The sequence below is a fragment of the Microcaecilia unicolor genome, chromosome 8 (genome assembly GCF_901765095.1).
Source record: "Microcaecilia unicolor chromosome 8, aMicUni1.1, whole genome shotgun sequence".
NCBI lineage: Eukaryota > Metazoa > Chordata > Amphibia > Gymnophiona > Siphonopidae > Microcaecilia > Microcaecilia unicolor.
In genome coordinates this window covers 192243214-192258934 of record NC_044038.1, presented here as the reverse complement: position 1 = coordinate 192258934, position 15721 = coordinate 192243214, and the positions used below count along the sequence as shown (strand labels likewise).

General features: G+C 48.8%; 1 protein-coding gene across 1 annotated transcript in view; it reads left to right on the top strand.

Annotated features, from left to right (window-relative positions):
- CSNK2A1 (casein kinase 2 alpha 1) overlaps positions 1-15721 on the top strand; it is a 235371-nt gene that overhangs the window by 133734 nt on the left and 85916 nt on the right.

The window sequence follows — 15721 nt, the reverse complement described above, 5'->3', positions numbered from 1 at the left end:
CCACTACATGTATAGCCAGGACTCTCCTTTTCCCTCATGCTTTCTTTGGTTCCTGCATTCTCTGAGGACAAGCAGGCTGCTTGTTCTCACATGTGGGTCGGCGTCCACGGCAACCCCAGGAACGGAGATTTTCCAGCAAAATCTTCAGTCTTTGCGACAGTCCATAGGACGCAGGGCGGACGCACTGCGCATGCGCGGCCATCTTCCCACCCGCGCGCCTCTGTTCCCGCATCACTTTTTTCTTTTCCGTGGTAGAGAGAGGCTGCGTGTCGGTCGCTCTCTTGCAGGTCCATGAAAACTTAGATGTCCTTTCGCAGCGTGTATCACTTTCTTTTTTGTTTTAGGCTGCCCTTTTTCTTTTTTCCAATTATCTAAAAAAAAAAACAACAAACAAGCCGTTTTTCTTAGTTTTTTTGCCCTGGTAAGTTTACTTTCACTTTTCATGGTGGCCCTTTTGGCCGCCCGTCCGCGGTTCCCTTTTTTGTGCCTTTTGTTGGCACGATCAAGCTGTTTGATTTCGCCGCCGCAATTTTTCCGCTGAAGTCCTCGAAGCCTCCCAGCGGCTTCAAGAAGTGTGCTCGGTGCCAGCGGTCGATCGAGCACTGACCCGCACTCCTGGTGTGTACAGTGCCTTGGGCCCGACCGTCGCCCAGAAGCCTGCAAATTGTGTCTTAGCTTGAAAAAGCGGACGCAGGCATCGAGAAGAGTTCTTTGGGACCGTTTTTTTTTTTGGAGCTCCAGCTGGTTCCTCGACGTCGACAGTGGTACTGAGGTCGGCGGCGGCGATATCGGCACCGGGGATGGCATCGACATCGGGAGCACAGGTAATGGCTGTCCAGACTTCACCTTTAGCTGGGAGTAGTGAGTCGTCGAGTGTGCCTCCATCTGTCTCAAAGGCTCCTACTGGGCAGGCCCCCCGGGTCCGACCCATGTTGGACCCCACCCCGAGGAGGCATGTGGATTCCAACATCCTCATCGGTAATGAGGAGTTCCGGTGACGTGCTTCGAGCGAAGGCGAAGAAGCATCGGCACTGGTCTCCTTTGAGACATGGTACCGGGAGCTCTGGGGCGTCGAGGGATTCAGCACCCGGAAAGCGTCGACACCGGGAGGACCGCTCACCCTCCATCCAGGAGGTGTCGATGCGTCTATCTCCGGACAGCCCGGTACCGCCTCCCAGACCTTCACAGATTCTGACATAGACTCTGGTACTGGCCTCCCAGCCTTCCTCGACGGCGACTCTGGAGGAGAGCATCCGAGCCATTCTTCCAGGGCTTCTGGAAGGGCTGATGCAGCGCTTGGTTCCGGTACCGGGGGTGCTTGCGCCCTCGGTACCGTCGATCGAAGCACCGGCTGGCTCTGTGCCTGTGGTGAGGTCCCCGACATCGGCCTCGGCTGCCACCCAGGTTGTCTCCCCGTCGATGGAGGGAACTTCATCGCCTCCGGCATGGGAGTCGACCTTTCGACATCGCCATTGAGGACATCGTTCCTCGACGTCGAGACGGGCCCAGTTTCGGACTGTAGTTCGTGAACTCTTGTCTGCTACCGAGGAGGATGCCTCCTGGGATGAAGGAGAAGATCCCAGATATTTCTCTTCAGAGGAGTCTTGTGGTCTTCCGTCTGATCCCACTCCTCCAGAGAGGAAGCTTTCTCTGCCAGAGAGTTTATCCTTCTCCTCTTTTGTCCGGGAAATGTCTGTGGACATTCCCTTCCCTGTGGTTAATGAGGATGAGCCCAGGACTGAGTTGCTCAAGGTTCTGGACTATCCTTCGCCACCTAAAGAGTCATCCACTGCCCCTCTGCATAATGTCCTTAAGGAGACATTGCTGAGGAACTGGATGAAGCCTTTATCTAATCCCACTATTCCCAAGAAAGCAGAGTCCCAATATCAGAGAACTTGAGTTGATGAGGTCCCAGTTACCTCACGACTCTGCGGTTGTGGATTCCGCTCTCAAGAGAGCCAGAAGTACTAGAGATTTTGCCTCGGCGCCCCCGGGGCGAGAGGCTAGGACTTTAGACTCTTTTGGGAGGAAGGCCTACCAGTCCTCTATGCTCGTGTCCAAAATTCAGTCTTACCAGCTCTACACGAGCATCCACATGCGGAACAATGTTAAGCAACTGGCAGACTTGGTGGATAAGCTCCCTCCAGAGCACGCCAGGCCTTTTCAGGAGGTGGTCAGGCAGCTTGAAGGCGTGTCGTAAATTCCTGTCCAAGGGTGCTTATGACACTTTTGATGTTGCATCCAGATTCGCTGCTCAAGGTATAGTGATGCGCAGACTCTCATGGCTGCGTGCCTCTGACCTGGACAATCGGACCCAGCAGCGGCTTGCGGATGTTTCTTGCTGGGGGGATAATATTTTTGGCGAGAGAGTCGAGCAAGTGGTAGAATAGCTCAACCAGCGGGAGACCGCACTCGACAAACTCTCCCACCCACCGGGTGCCTTCAGCATCTACCTCAACAGGTAGACGGTTTTTCCGGGGAAGGAGGAGTGCTCCCTATGCTTACAATAAGCGTAGGTACAATCCACCTTCCCGACAGCCTTCTCAGACTCAGCCCCAGCGCACTTGTTCGCGTCAACAGCGTGAGCCCAGACAGGCCCCTCCAGCTCCCCAGCAAAAGCAAGGGACGGGCTTTTGACTGGCTCCAGTTGAGCATAGCCACCATCAACGTATCTGTCCCGGACGATCTGCTGGTCGGAGGGAGGTTAAAATTTTTTCACCAAAGGTGGCCTCTCATAACCTCTGACCAGTGGGTTCTTCAAATAGTCCGGTCTGGGTACTCCCTCAATTTGATTTCCAAACCTCCAAATTGTCCACCGGGAGCTCAGTCATTCAGCTTCCAGCACAGGCAGGTAATTGCAGAGGAACTGTCCACCCTTCTCAGCGCCAATGCGGTCGAGCCCGTACCACCAGGGCAAGAAGGGCTGAGATTCTATTCCAGGTACTTCCTTGTGCAAAAGAAAACAGGGGGCTGTGCATCCCATCCTAGACCTAAGGCCCTGAACAAATATCTGGTTCGAGAAAAGTTCAGGATGCTTTCCCTAGGCACCCTTCTTCCCATGATTCAGGAACAAGATTGGCTAAGCTCTCTGAACTTAAAGGATGCTTACACTCACATTCCGATACTTCCAGCTCACAGGAAGTATCTTCGATTCCGTCTGGGGACACAGCACTTCCAGTATTGTGTGCTACCCTTTGGGCTCGCTTCTGCTCCCAGAGTTTTCACCAAGTGCCTGGCAGTAATTGCAGCGTCACTATGCAGACTGGGAGTGCATGTCTTCCCTTATCTCAACGATTGGCTGGTGAAGAACACCTCAGAGGCAGGAGCTCTACAGTCCATGCAGATGACTCTTCAACTCATGGAGCTACTCGGGTTTGCCATAAATTACCCAAAGTCCCATCTCCTTCCAGTTGAATTCTAGTTGTTGAACTGGAACAACTAGAATTCATAGGAGCTCTGCTGGATTCACAGACGACTCGGGCCTATCCCCCCGAGGCGAGAGCAGACAACCTTTTGTCTCTCATTTCTATGGCTAGAGCATCACAGCAGATCACAGATCGGCAGATGTTGAGATTGCTAGGCCATATGGCCTCCACAGTTCATGTGACGCCCATGGCACACCTTCATATGAGATCTGCTCAATGGACCCTAGCTTCCCAGTGGTATCAAGCTGTGGGGAGTCTAGAAGATGTGATCCAGCTGTCCACCAACTTTCACAACTCCCTTCACTGGTGGACAATTCGATTCAATTTTCTTGGGACGTCCCTTCCAAATTCCTCAGCCTCAAAAAGCTGACCACGGATGCATCTCTCCTGGGGTGGGGAGCTCATGTGCATGGGCTCCACACTCAGAGAGTTTGGTCCCTTCAGGAATCAGGTCTCCAGATCAATCTCCTGGAGTTGCGAGCGATCTGGAACGCTCTGAAGGCTTTCAGAGATCGGCTGTCCAATCAAATTATCCAAATTCAGACGGACAACCAGGTTGCCATGTACTATGTCAACAAGCAGGGGGGGCACCGGATCTCGGGAAGCTGTCCAGATATGGCTTTGGGCTCACCGTCACGGCATGTTTCTCCAGGCCACATATCTGGCAGGCGTAAACAACAGTCTGGCCGACAGATTGAGCAGGATAATGCAACCTCACGAGTGGTCGCTCAACTCGAGCGTGGTTCGCAAGATCTTCCGAGCTTGGGGCACCCCCTCGGCGGATCTTTTTGCCACTCAGATCATTCACAAGGTCCCTCAGTTCTGTTTCAGGCTCACGACAGACTAGCGTCAGATGCCTTTCTCTTGCATTGGGGGACAGGCCTTCTGTATGCATATCCTTCCGTACCTCTGGTGGGAAAGACTTTGCTGAAACTCAGACAAGACCGGGGAACCATGATTCTGATTGCACCCTTTTGGCCGTTTCAAATTTGGTTTCCCTTTCTTCTGGAGTTGTCCTCCGAAGCACCGTGGAGATTGGAGTGTTTTCCAACCCTCATCACTCAGAACGAGGGGGCACTTCTGCATCCCAACCTCCAGTCTCTGGCTCTCACGACCTGGATGTTGAGAGCGTAGACTTTGACTCCTTGGGTCTTTCTGAGAGTGTCTCCCGAGTCTTGCTTGCTTCCAGGAAGATTCCACAAAGAGGTGTTACTCTTTAAATGGAGGAGGTTTGCCGTCTGGTGTGACAGCAAGGCCCTAGATCCTCGTTCTTGTCCTACACAGACCCTGCTTTGAATACCTTCTACACTTGTCAGTCTGGTCTCATGACCAATTCAGTAAGAGTTCATCTTAGCGCAATTAGTGCTTTCCATTATCGTGTAGACGGTAAGTCTATCTCTGGACAGCCTTTAGTGGTTCGCTTCATGAGAGGTTTGCTTTTGTCAAAGTCCCCTGTCAAACCTCCACCAGTGTCATGGGATCTCAACGTCGTCCTCACCCAGCTGATGAAACCTCCTTTTGAGCCACTGAATTCCTGCCATCTGAAGTACTTAACTGGAAGGTCATTTCCTTGGTGGCAGTTACTTCAGCTCGTAGAGTCAGTGAGCTTCAAGTCTTGGTAGCCCATGCTCCTTAAACTAAATTTCATCATAACAGAGTAGTCCTTCGCACTCACCCTAAGTGGTGTCGGAGTTCCATCTGAACCAGTCAATTGTCTTACCAACATTCTTTTCCCGTCCTCATACCCGCCCTGCTGAACGTCAGTTGCATACATTGGACTGCAAGAGAGCATTGGCCTTCTATGTGGAGCGGACAAGCCCCTTCAGACAGTACGCCCAAATGTTTGTTTCTTTCAATCCCAACAGGAAGGAAGTCGCTGTCGGAAAATGCACCATTTCTAATTGGCTAGCAGATTGCATTTCCTTCACTTATGCCCAAGCTGGGCTGACTCTTGAGGATCATGTTACGGCTCATAGTGTTAGAGCCATGGCAGCATCAGTGGCTCACTTGAAGTCAGCCACTATTGAAGAGATTTGCAAAGCTGCGACGTGGTCATCAGTCCACACATTCACATCTCATTACTGCCTTCAGCAGGATACCCGACGCGACAGTAGGTTCGGGCAGTCGGTGCTGCAGAATCTGTTCGGGGTCTAGAATCCAACTCCACCCCACTAGGCCCATTTTTGTTCTGTTCCAGGCTGCACTTTCAGTTAGCTTTTGCTTCGTAGGTCAATCTCAGTTATGTCCTCGCCGTTGCAAGGCCCAGTTGACCTTTTTTGTTGTTTTGAGTGAGCCTGGGGGCTAGGGATACCCCACATGTGAGAACAAGCAGCCTGTTTGTCCTCGGAGAAAGCGAAGATACTTAACCTGTAGCAGGTATTCTCCGAGGACAGCAGGCTGATTGTTCTCACCAACCGCCCTTCTCCCCTTTGGAGTTGTTCTGCTCTATTTGCTTTTCATTTAACTGAGGCGGGAATGGACGCGCGCGGGCGAGAAGATGGCCACGCATGCGCAGTGCGTCTGTCCTGCATCCTACGGACTGTCGCAAATACTTTGAAGATTTTGCTGGAAAATCTCCGTTCCTGGGGCCGCTGTGGATGCTGACCTACATGTGAGAACAATCAGCCTGCTGTCCTCGGAGAATACCTGCTACAGGTAAGTATCTTTGCTGTACTTGCATTTGCATGAATATTTGTTCACCTTTACAAAGGCATTGTATACAGGACGTTGGAGTGCAAAGAAAAGCATGGAAGAGAAAAATTCTAGCCTTTAATTTGAGTCACAGTTTAAAGGCAAATCTGCTGAGACATAGCCAATACGTTCCATAATAGGTAAAGCAGAGTTTGCAGGTAGGAAGATCTGTTGCAGAGACAATTTAGGAAAGGTTCGAATGTACTGGAAAGTTTCTCTTTGTACTTTTACATGTGCACATCACAAGTCTTCACCTGAATTTCTTTCAGAAGCCTGGCAAAAAGGCTGAGGCCGCTTCACAAGAAAGCCAAGATAGTCCTAGATGGGGAGAAATTTTGCAGAAGGTCACACTCTGGCTGGGAGGTGTCCTAATCAATAGAGACAGAGTAACTGAGCAGACTAGTTAAACAGGATGGACCATTTTTGTTACCTCTAAATGAGGTCTCACCAGAGATTTATACAGAGGCACTATCCATATCCTGTTTCTTGTTGGCCATTAAAATTTTTTTTTTTTTTTACTGTGTACCCATTCATCCTTTCTGGCTTTTACTGTTGCTGTTTGTGCCTGTTTGGCCGCCTTAAGATCTTCTGATACAGTCACTCCAGATCCTAGTCTTGTTCTGTGCATAGAAGAACTTCATTCTATAGTGTATTATTCCCATCATTTTTTGTATTATTCCCATCATTTTTGGGTTTTTTTGGGTTTTTTTTTTTTTTTTTTTGCAGCCCAGATACTTGACCTTGCAATTTTTAGCATTAAATCTTGGCTTCTAAATTCTATACTCATCTTCCAGGGTGTCCACCTGTTAGTGATCTACAAAAAGGCAAACCTTTCCCAACAGTTCTTCCTCATATCACTTACAAAAAATATAGAAAAGGACCAACTAATAACATTAAAAAATAACTCATTATAATAAAAACTAAATATTAGCATAGTCTAGCATATAACTAGCAATCTTAGGTGACTTTAGTTTACATATTCCCATTCCAGTAGCAACTTAAAGAAATCACCAATAATAAAATGCAGGCACAAGTCCAGTAGCGAGATGGGGGTATCCAATCTTTTCCACTGATTGTCACATGTTTGATTATCTCCCAATTGGTAAGAAGTTGTATGTGTGTACTCGGTGCAAAGAGCTCCTGACACTCGAGGAACTGTTCAATCTCTGGAGGAGCTGAGACAGAAAGATTTATAGAGGAGGCCTACAGGGACATAGTAGAGAAGTTCCATCTCTAAACTTTTAACCTCTGATCTGCCATAAAGGTCTCCTGAAAGGAGAGCATCATCATGGAAAGGCAGGAAGTGATCCTGTAGTCAGAACCTGCCCTCCAGGGAATGCAGTATCCTCTCGCAACAAGGATGTGTCTCCAGGGTCTTCTGCCCAGAAAGGAAGGGTTAGGTAGCCGTTATGGCTGGAGATTCAATCATTATGCATGTAGATACTGGGTGGCTGGTGGACGTGAGGATCGCTTGGTCACTTATCTGCCTGGTGTGAAGGTGGCAGACTTCATGCATCACCTAGATAAGATTTTTAGTGCTGGTGAGGAGTCTGCTGTCTGGTACATGTAGTTACCAATGGCATAGCAAAATGTGGGTGGGAGGTTCTGGAAGTCAAGTTTAGGCTTTTAGGTAGAAAGTTGAAATCCAGAACCTCCAGAAAACAGCAAGGCAGACGATCCACAAAATCCAGAGTAGAGAAGAACAAAGCAGATCAATCAGTAGTACAAATAAAACTTTATTAGAAAATAAGTGCCCGACACAGGCTGTGTTTTGCCCAAAAGGGCTATGTTAGGGGCTCTAAAATGGATGTCTTCATACACAGTAAATGCTCTAGTTGCAGCCAAGTATGACTATAATATAATAGATGAGGAACTAAAACAGCGACTGAGAAGTTTGGCTACATGCTGTTACTCTTTTGAGTGTGACTTTACTTCTTAGGTAGCCTGTATGCTGGTTTTTTCACCTGCTATTTTGCCTTTGTTCCTCATCTTCAAATTCTTTCTAATCTAAATTACTTGTCACCCAGTCAAACAAATTAATCTGACTAGACCTACCTTTTGGTAGGAATATAGTGTCTCTGACCCTGGAATCCACTGGATTCCAGAAAATGCACTATATTCTTTAGGTAGTGATTTCATCAACTTCCCACAAGTCAGACTAACCAACCCTGTCAATCCCAGCTTCCACTTTGTAAAGAGAAACCACAGCTGATCATCTGTAGTCCTTTGTAACCACAAATTACTAAAGCATTGAAAGAATAAGACATAGCTTCCAGAACTATCTTAAATTCCTTGAAACCCTTAGATATACCCTGTCTGATCCCCTTGCTTTTTCTGTTTTTAGTTTAGCTTCTCAGTCTTTTAAAAAACACTTATCTCCCTTCCATTTCTGCTGGTGACAGTTATCTGTGGTCTTTATCCCAGCTTGTCCTCAGGGCTGGTGCTAGGGTTTCTGGCGCCTCCTACCTGTCCAGCAAGCATCTCCTCTCTCTCCTTTCTCCTCCCAACCCTTCCCCTCCTCTCAGAGAGAGCAACACAAACTCCTCCACTACCAGACACCTGCCCCCAGTGCATTTTTTTTTTGTAGGAAGAAAGGTACTGGTACTCATTATGGGTAACCTTAGGGGCAGGATCACTATGGCTTTGTCCAGCCATGGCGCATATAAAAAGGCATCATTGAAAATATTACACCAGTATAGGAGAAGAAAAATAACTGGGTTTTTTTCATTATAAATAATTTCTGAAAGCTGTTAACAGCTCCAGTATACCCAAAATGACACAAACCAAATTAGCATACAGACCAGGAATTAGGAGAACAGTCTCTGAAACACAGTATGTTATCAAAATCTCCAGAACCTAACAAACAGATCCATATTCAGACACTTGGTCTTGCAGTCACACATGCAGAACAAAGAGAACCCCTCTTCAAATTCTTAAAAAATTTATCTGAAATCCTAAGATGCTAGACTGTGCATGCAGCACAATACCAGAAAAACAGAAAGAAACACACTGCAAAATAAGACACCAGATGTAAATTCTCAAATTGGACATATTCCAAACACTAAAATGAAAATAAAATTATTTTTTCTGCCTTTGGTGCCTGGTGACTTTGTTTTTCTGATTATGTTGGTCCTAGTCTCTGATTCTGCTGCTCTCTATCTGTTATCTTAACTCTGTTTTCAGGGCTTCCTTTTCATTTATTTCTTTACTTTCCTCCTGTCCTGTCTGACGACCTGTGAGCCCTTGGGTCCCTCAGGAGAACGTGTGGGACTCCCAGTTGTTCCCCCAAAAGACAGCCGAGCACCCAGAGTCTTCACCCGCGGCGACCACCGTTCACCAGGGGTTGAGCCCCCAGCTGCAGGTGGCCAGCAGGGCTTGCGGGGGTGGACGGACTGACCGGACAGCGGGGACCGGACCCACGAACAACAGCCAGGGATGGGTCAAGCAGGCAGCAAAGAGTAGTCCAGGGACAGGCAGAAGGTCAAGCAGGCGGTAAGCAGAGTAATCCAGGGACAAGCAGAAGGTCAAGGCAGGCGGCAAGCAGAGTAGTCCAGGGACAAGCAAAAGGTCAAAGGAAGCTGTCGGGAAAAGCAGCAAGTCCTCCGATCACACACGTAGGCTGGAACCTCTGGAGTCAGAAGCCGAAGCAAAGGTCTGCAGAGAACCTGCTCCTTAAATACTGTCAGCCAGCCTCAGCTGACAGGGGCGGAGATCTCCGATGACTTCCCTCGCGGAAACCTCTTGGAGTGGCTCTGTATCGGTCTTCAGGCGGGACCTCTGTTCCTTCCGCCCAATCAGGTTTCTGCAGGGCGGGGCCTTGGTTCCCGCGCACAAGACACGGAAAAGACGCCGGCTCGGGATCCCGGCGCCATCTTCCTCGTCGGGCCGCGCGGGAACTCCAGAGCCGGCGATGGGGAGCAAAGGGTTGCGAAAGCCGGCCCTCGGCCAGGATCCCGGAACGGCCAGCCAGCGCCCCGATGGATCCTGGCCAAGCCCGCTCCGGGACCATGATGGCCGGCTATCGGGGCTGGAACCAGGTGAGCCGCCCAGCGGCGGAATTACGGCCGGCCAAGCCCGCGAGGGTTCCTCTTCGGGGCTCGCGTCCATAGGGGAGCAGGCTAAGTTAGCGAGGGACGCGACACCTCCTTTCTTCTTCATTTCTTGCCCTACATCCATAAGTAAAAGCCTGCTCCTCCTCCGTGGAATTGACTGGAGGAGGTATAACATGGATCCAGCTTTTGCCTATTTTCTCCATCCATGTTCAGTTTTTCTCCTCTCTTCCCTTTCCCTCATCTCCTTCCTCTCTTTCCTCTCCTCCATCCATGTCCAGCATTTTTCCTCTTCCTCCCTCCATCCATGTCCAGCATTTCTCCTTACTCCCTTCCCCTCCTTCCCTGTGCACCTCCTTCCTCTATCTTCCCTTTCCTCCATCCCTGTCCAGCATTTCTTCTCTCTCCCTTCCCCTCCATCCATGTGCATCTCCTTCCTCTGTTTTCTCTCCTCACCATCCGTGTTCAGCATTTCTCCTGCCCTCCTCTCCATCCATGATGGAAAACAGAAAAGCAGATCAGTAGTAGATATAACAACAACAGTCATTTCTAAAGCGCTACTAGGGTTATGCAGCCCTGTACAATTCAAACATAGAAGGACAGTCCCTGCTCAAAGAGCTTACAATCTAAAAGACAAGAGAACAAACTAAAGACAAGTGAACAATCTAGAGGACGAGTGAACAGTTAATCTGATAGGGTGGATAGATTGGGGTATTTTATATTTCTCGAGCAGTTAGGCGCCGAAGGCAGCATTGAAGAGGTGAGTTTTAAGCAGAGATTTGAAGATGGGTAGGGAGGGGGCATGGCGTATGGGTAAAGGAAGATTATTCCAGGCATAGGGTGAGGCAAGGCAGAATGAGCGGAGCCTGGAGTTGGCAGTAGTGGAGAAGGGTACTGAGAGAAGGGCTTTGTCCTGTGAGCGGAGGTTGCGGGCGGGAACATAGGGGGAGATGAGGGTGGAGAGGTAGTGAGGAGCCGCAGCCTGAGTGCATTTGTAGGTAAGGAGGAGGAGCTTGAATTGCTGGTTTTTTCACAATTTTGGTAAAATTGATCAATATCTAATGTTGGAATTCATGACAACTTTGCCATAAGCATCTTATAATACAGTTCATTCAATAGCCCCTGACGCAGCCCTTCTGGGCGAAACACGGCCTGTGTCGGGCAATTTTCTTCCATCATCAATAAAGTTTATTTATATCTACTACTGATCTCCTTTTCTGTTTTCCATCTTGGAGTTTGCGGATCGTTTACCTTGCTGTTTTTTGGGCTTCACTGCTCTCCATCCATCCATGCAGAGAAAGAAAATAGAAAGCACTTGATCTAGTAGATTCCAGTCAGGCTTTAGAAGTGGGAGGAAGAACTAACCTCCTATTATTTTGTGAATGTAGATTACGATAGGGAGTGTATGGGATCACCAAAGAAAAAAGGTAAGCAGGAAAATCACTATACAGAACCTTATGAGTTAGTGCTAAAACCTTGATCCTAAATTCAATAGATAACCAATGAAGCTGTTTAAAGAGAGGTGAGACATGATCAAAGCATGATGCTCAACAGAGAATGCGGGCTGCAGTGTTTTGTAAAATTTGTAGCCTTCTAAGATTGTATGTAGTGATCCCTACATAGACAGTATTGCAATAGTCATATCTAGAGTGAAGGAAAGCCAAGTGCATCGAGGTCCAAAAAGTGACGAATAGCCCTAAATTTGCATAGAAGGAAGAAACCTAATTTAACAGCAAGGTTCACCTCTCCCAAAAGCTTGAGACTGAAGGCCAATGAGTGAGGTTTTTCTTGCGGGCCCCAAGTAGGTCTGATACCAGTTCTGGCATATGTATATTACCAGTGCTTTTTTTGTAGAAAAAAAGGTACTGGTACTCATTATGGGTGGGGTCACATATGGCTCCACCCCTATTATAGCTACACCCCTTATACCAGCCATGGCGCATATAAACAGACATCATTGAAAATATTATACTAGTATAGGAGAAAAAAATAACGTGATTTTTTTTCATTATAAATAATTTCTGTAAGCTGTTACAGCTCCAGTATACCCAGTGCAAAATAAGTCAGCAGATGTAAATTCTCAAATTGGACATATTCCAAACACTAAAATGAAAATAAAATGATTTTTTTTCTACCTTTGTTGTGTGGTGACCTTGTTTTTGTATCCATATTGGTCCCAGTCTCTGATTCTGCTGCTCTCTATCTGTTCTCTTAACTCCGTTTCCAGGGCTTCCTTTCCATTTATTTCTTTAATTTCCTCTTTTCTTCTTCATTTCTTGCCCTACATCCATAAGTAAAAGCTGGGTCCTCCTCCGTGGTATTGACTGGAGGAGGTATAACGGGAATCCAGCTTTTGCCTATTTTCTCCATCCATGTGCAGTTTTTCTCCTCTCTTCCCTTCCCCTCATCTCCATCCATGTGCATCTTCTTTTTTTCTTTCCTCCCCTGTATCCATATAAAGCAATAATTCTCTCTCCCCCTCCTTCATCCAAGTCCAGCATTTCTCCTCTCTCCCCACCAACTCATCCATCCATCCATCCATGCCCAGCAATTCTCCTCTATCTCCTGCTCTCCTCTTTATCCATTTCCAGCATTTCTCCTCTGTCCCCTCCCCGCCCATCCATGTGCATCTCCTTCCTGTCTTCTCTCCCCTCCATCCATGTCCAGCATGTCTCCTCTCTCCCCTTCCCTCCCCTCTCATCCATGTCCAACAATTCTCCTCTCTCCCCTGTCCTCCCCTTCCATCCATGTCCAGCGAATCTCTCTTCGCTGACCTCCCCTCACATCCATGTCCAGTATGTGTCCTTTCTCCCCTACCTTCCCCTCTCATCCATGTCCAGCGATTCTCCTCCCCCCTGCCCTCCCCTCCCATCCATGTCCAGCGATTCTTCTCTCTCCCCTGCTTTCCCATTCATGTCCAGCAATTCTCTCTTCCCTCACCTCCCATCCATGTCCAGCAATTCTCTTTTCCCTCCCATCCATGTCCAGCAATTCTCTCTTCCCTCCCCTCCCATCCATGTTCAGCAATTCTCTCTTTCCTCCCATCCATGTTCAGCAATTCTCTCTTCCCTCCCATCCATGTCCAGCAATTCTCTCTTCCCTCCCCTCCCATCCATGTCCAGCAATTCTCTTTTCCCTCCCATCCATGTCCAGCAATTCTCTCTTCCCTCCCCTCCCAACCATGTCAGCAATTCTCTCTTCCCTCCCATCCATGGCCAGCAATTCTCTCTTCCCTCCCATCCATGGCCAGCAATTCTCTCTTCCCTCCCATCCATGGCCAGCAATTCTCTCTTCCCCTCCCCTCCCATCCATGGCCAGCGATTCTCTCTTCCCCTGCCCTCCCCTCTCATCCATATCCAGCGATTCTCCACTGCCCCTGTCCTCCCCTGCCATCCATGTCCTCTCCTGCCATCCATGTCCAGCGATTCTCCTCTGCCCCTGTCCTCCCCTGCCATCCATGTCCTCTCCTGCCATCCATGTCCAGCGATTCTCCTCTCCCCTGCCCTCCCCCTCCCATCCATGTCCAGTGATTCTCCTTTGCCCCCTGTCCTCTCCTGCCCTCCCCTGCCATCCATGTCCAGCGAATCTCTCTCCCCTGCCCTTTCCTCTCATCCATGTCCAGCGATTCTCCTTTGCCCCCTGTCCTCCCCTCTCATCCATGTCCAGCAATTCTCCTTTCACCTCCCCTCCCATCCATGTCCAGCGATTCTCCTCTCACCTGCCCTCCCCTCTCATCCATATCCAGCGATTCTCCTCTGCCCCTGTCCTCCCCTGCCATCCATGTCCAGCGATTCTCCTCTCCCCTGCCCTCCCCCTCCCATCCATGTCCAGCGATTCTCCTTTGCCCCCTGCCCTCCCCTGCCATCCATGTCCAGCGAATCTCTCTCCCCTGCCCTTTCCTCTCATCCATGTCCAGCGATTCTCCTTTGCCCCCTGTCCTCCCCTCCCATCCATGTCCAGCGATTCTCCTCTCACCTGCCCTCCCCTCCCATCCATGTCCAGCGATTCTCCTCTCACCTGCCCTCCCCTCCCATCCATGTCCAGCGATTCTCCTCTCACCTGCCCTCTCCTCCCATCCATGTCCAGTGATTCTCCTCTCTCCCCTGCCCTCCCCCTCCCATCCATGTCCAGCGATTCTCCTCTCTCCCCTGCCCTCTCCTCCCATCCATGTCCAGTGATTCACCCCATCCCCCACCTGCCCCCCTTTTTAGCCCCCGAGTTCCAGCCTTAGCCCCCTTCTCAGCTGCTGCTAGTTCCAGTTCCAACCCCAGCCCCCCACCTGCCCGCCCTCTTATCCCGCAACAGCCCCCTTTTTATTCCTACCGCCCTGTGTTTAAATCTGTTTTACATCAGAGTCAAAGCGGCGTTGGTGGTGGCAGCAGTGAAAGAAGCAGGCTCACCTCGAGCCTTCCCTTCCCTCACAGTGTCTTGCCCTCATGGAAACAGGAAATTACATCAGAGGAAGGCAGGATACTGAGAGGGAAGGGAAGGCTCGAGGCGAGCCTGCTTCTTTCACTGTTGCTGCCGCTGCCACTTTGATTTTGAGATAAAATAAAACAGATTTAAACGCAGGGCTATCGGGGAGCTGAGGGCAGGCAGGTGGGGACCGAGGGCTGGAGCTGGAACTGTGAGCCACCGGCAGCAGTAAGCATGGCTTGTGGCGCCCTCCAGAGGTTGGCATCCCCCTGCAGTGCTTTCCACACTTACCAAGTTGTACCAGCCTTCCCGTCCTCCTTGATTCAGGTTCAGATAACGTTGACATGACAATTTTATATGTGTTACCAAAGAAATACACGATCATTTAATGTAAAAAAGAAAACATTGAAGTGAAATATTTGTTAAGCAATTCTGCTTTGTTTCTCATCAACTACAATTTCTTTCCCCTTTATCTCTGAGTCTTACGATTCTGTTTTGCCCATGTTATAATATTGAGTCAACCTATCTAGTGCTCACTGAATCCCAGGTAATTCCCACAATAACATTAGAAGTGCCCCCCATTTGTTAGAATCAAATCCAGGATTGCCTTTTCCTTAGTGAGTTCTTCTGTAGAGAATCTAGGGTCGCTGTTTTTAGATGACACAGCAGCTGAGATGTCCCAGATTTGAAATCAACTAGCAATAACACTTACCATTTAATAGCATAGGAGTATAAGATCCAAACTCCTCTAAACCCAGATTGGTTAGAGATTAACATATACAGTGGTGGAAATAAGTATTTGATCCCTGCTGATTTTGTAAGTTTGCCCACTGACAAAGACATGAGCAGCCCATAATTGAAGGGTAGGTTATTGGTAACAGTGAGAGATAGCACATCACAAATTAAATCCGGAAAATCACATTGTGGAAAGTATATGAATTTATTTGCATTCTGCAGAGGGAAATAAGTATTTGATCCCCCACCAACCAGTAAGAGATCTGGCCCCTACAGACCAGGTAGATGCTCCAAATCAACTCGTTACCTGCATGACAGACAGCTGTCGGCAATGGTCACCTGTATGAAAGACACCTGTCCACAGACTCAGTGAATCAGTCAGACTCTAACCTCTACAAAATGGCC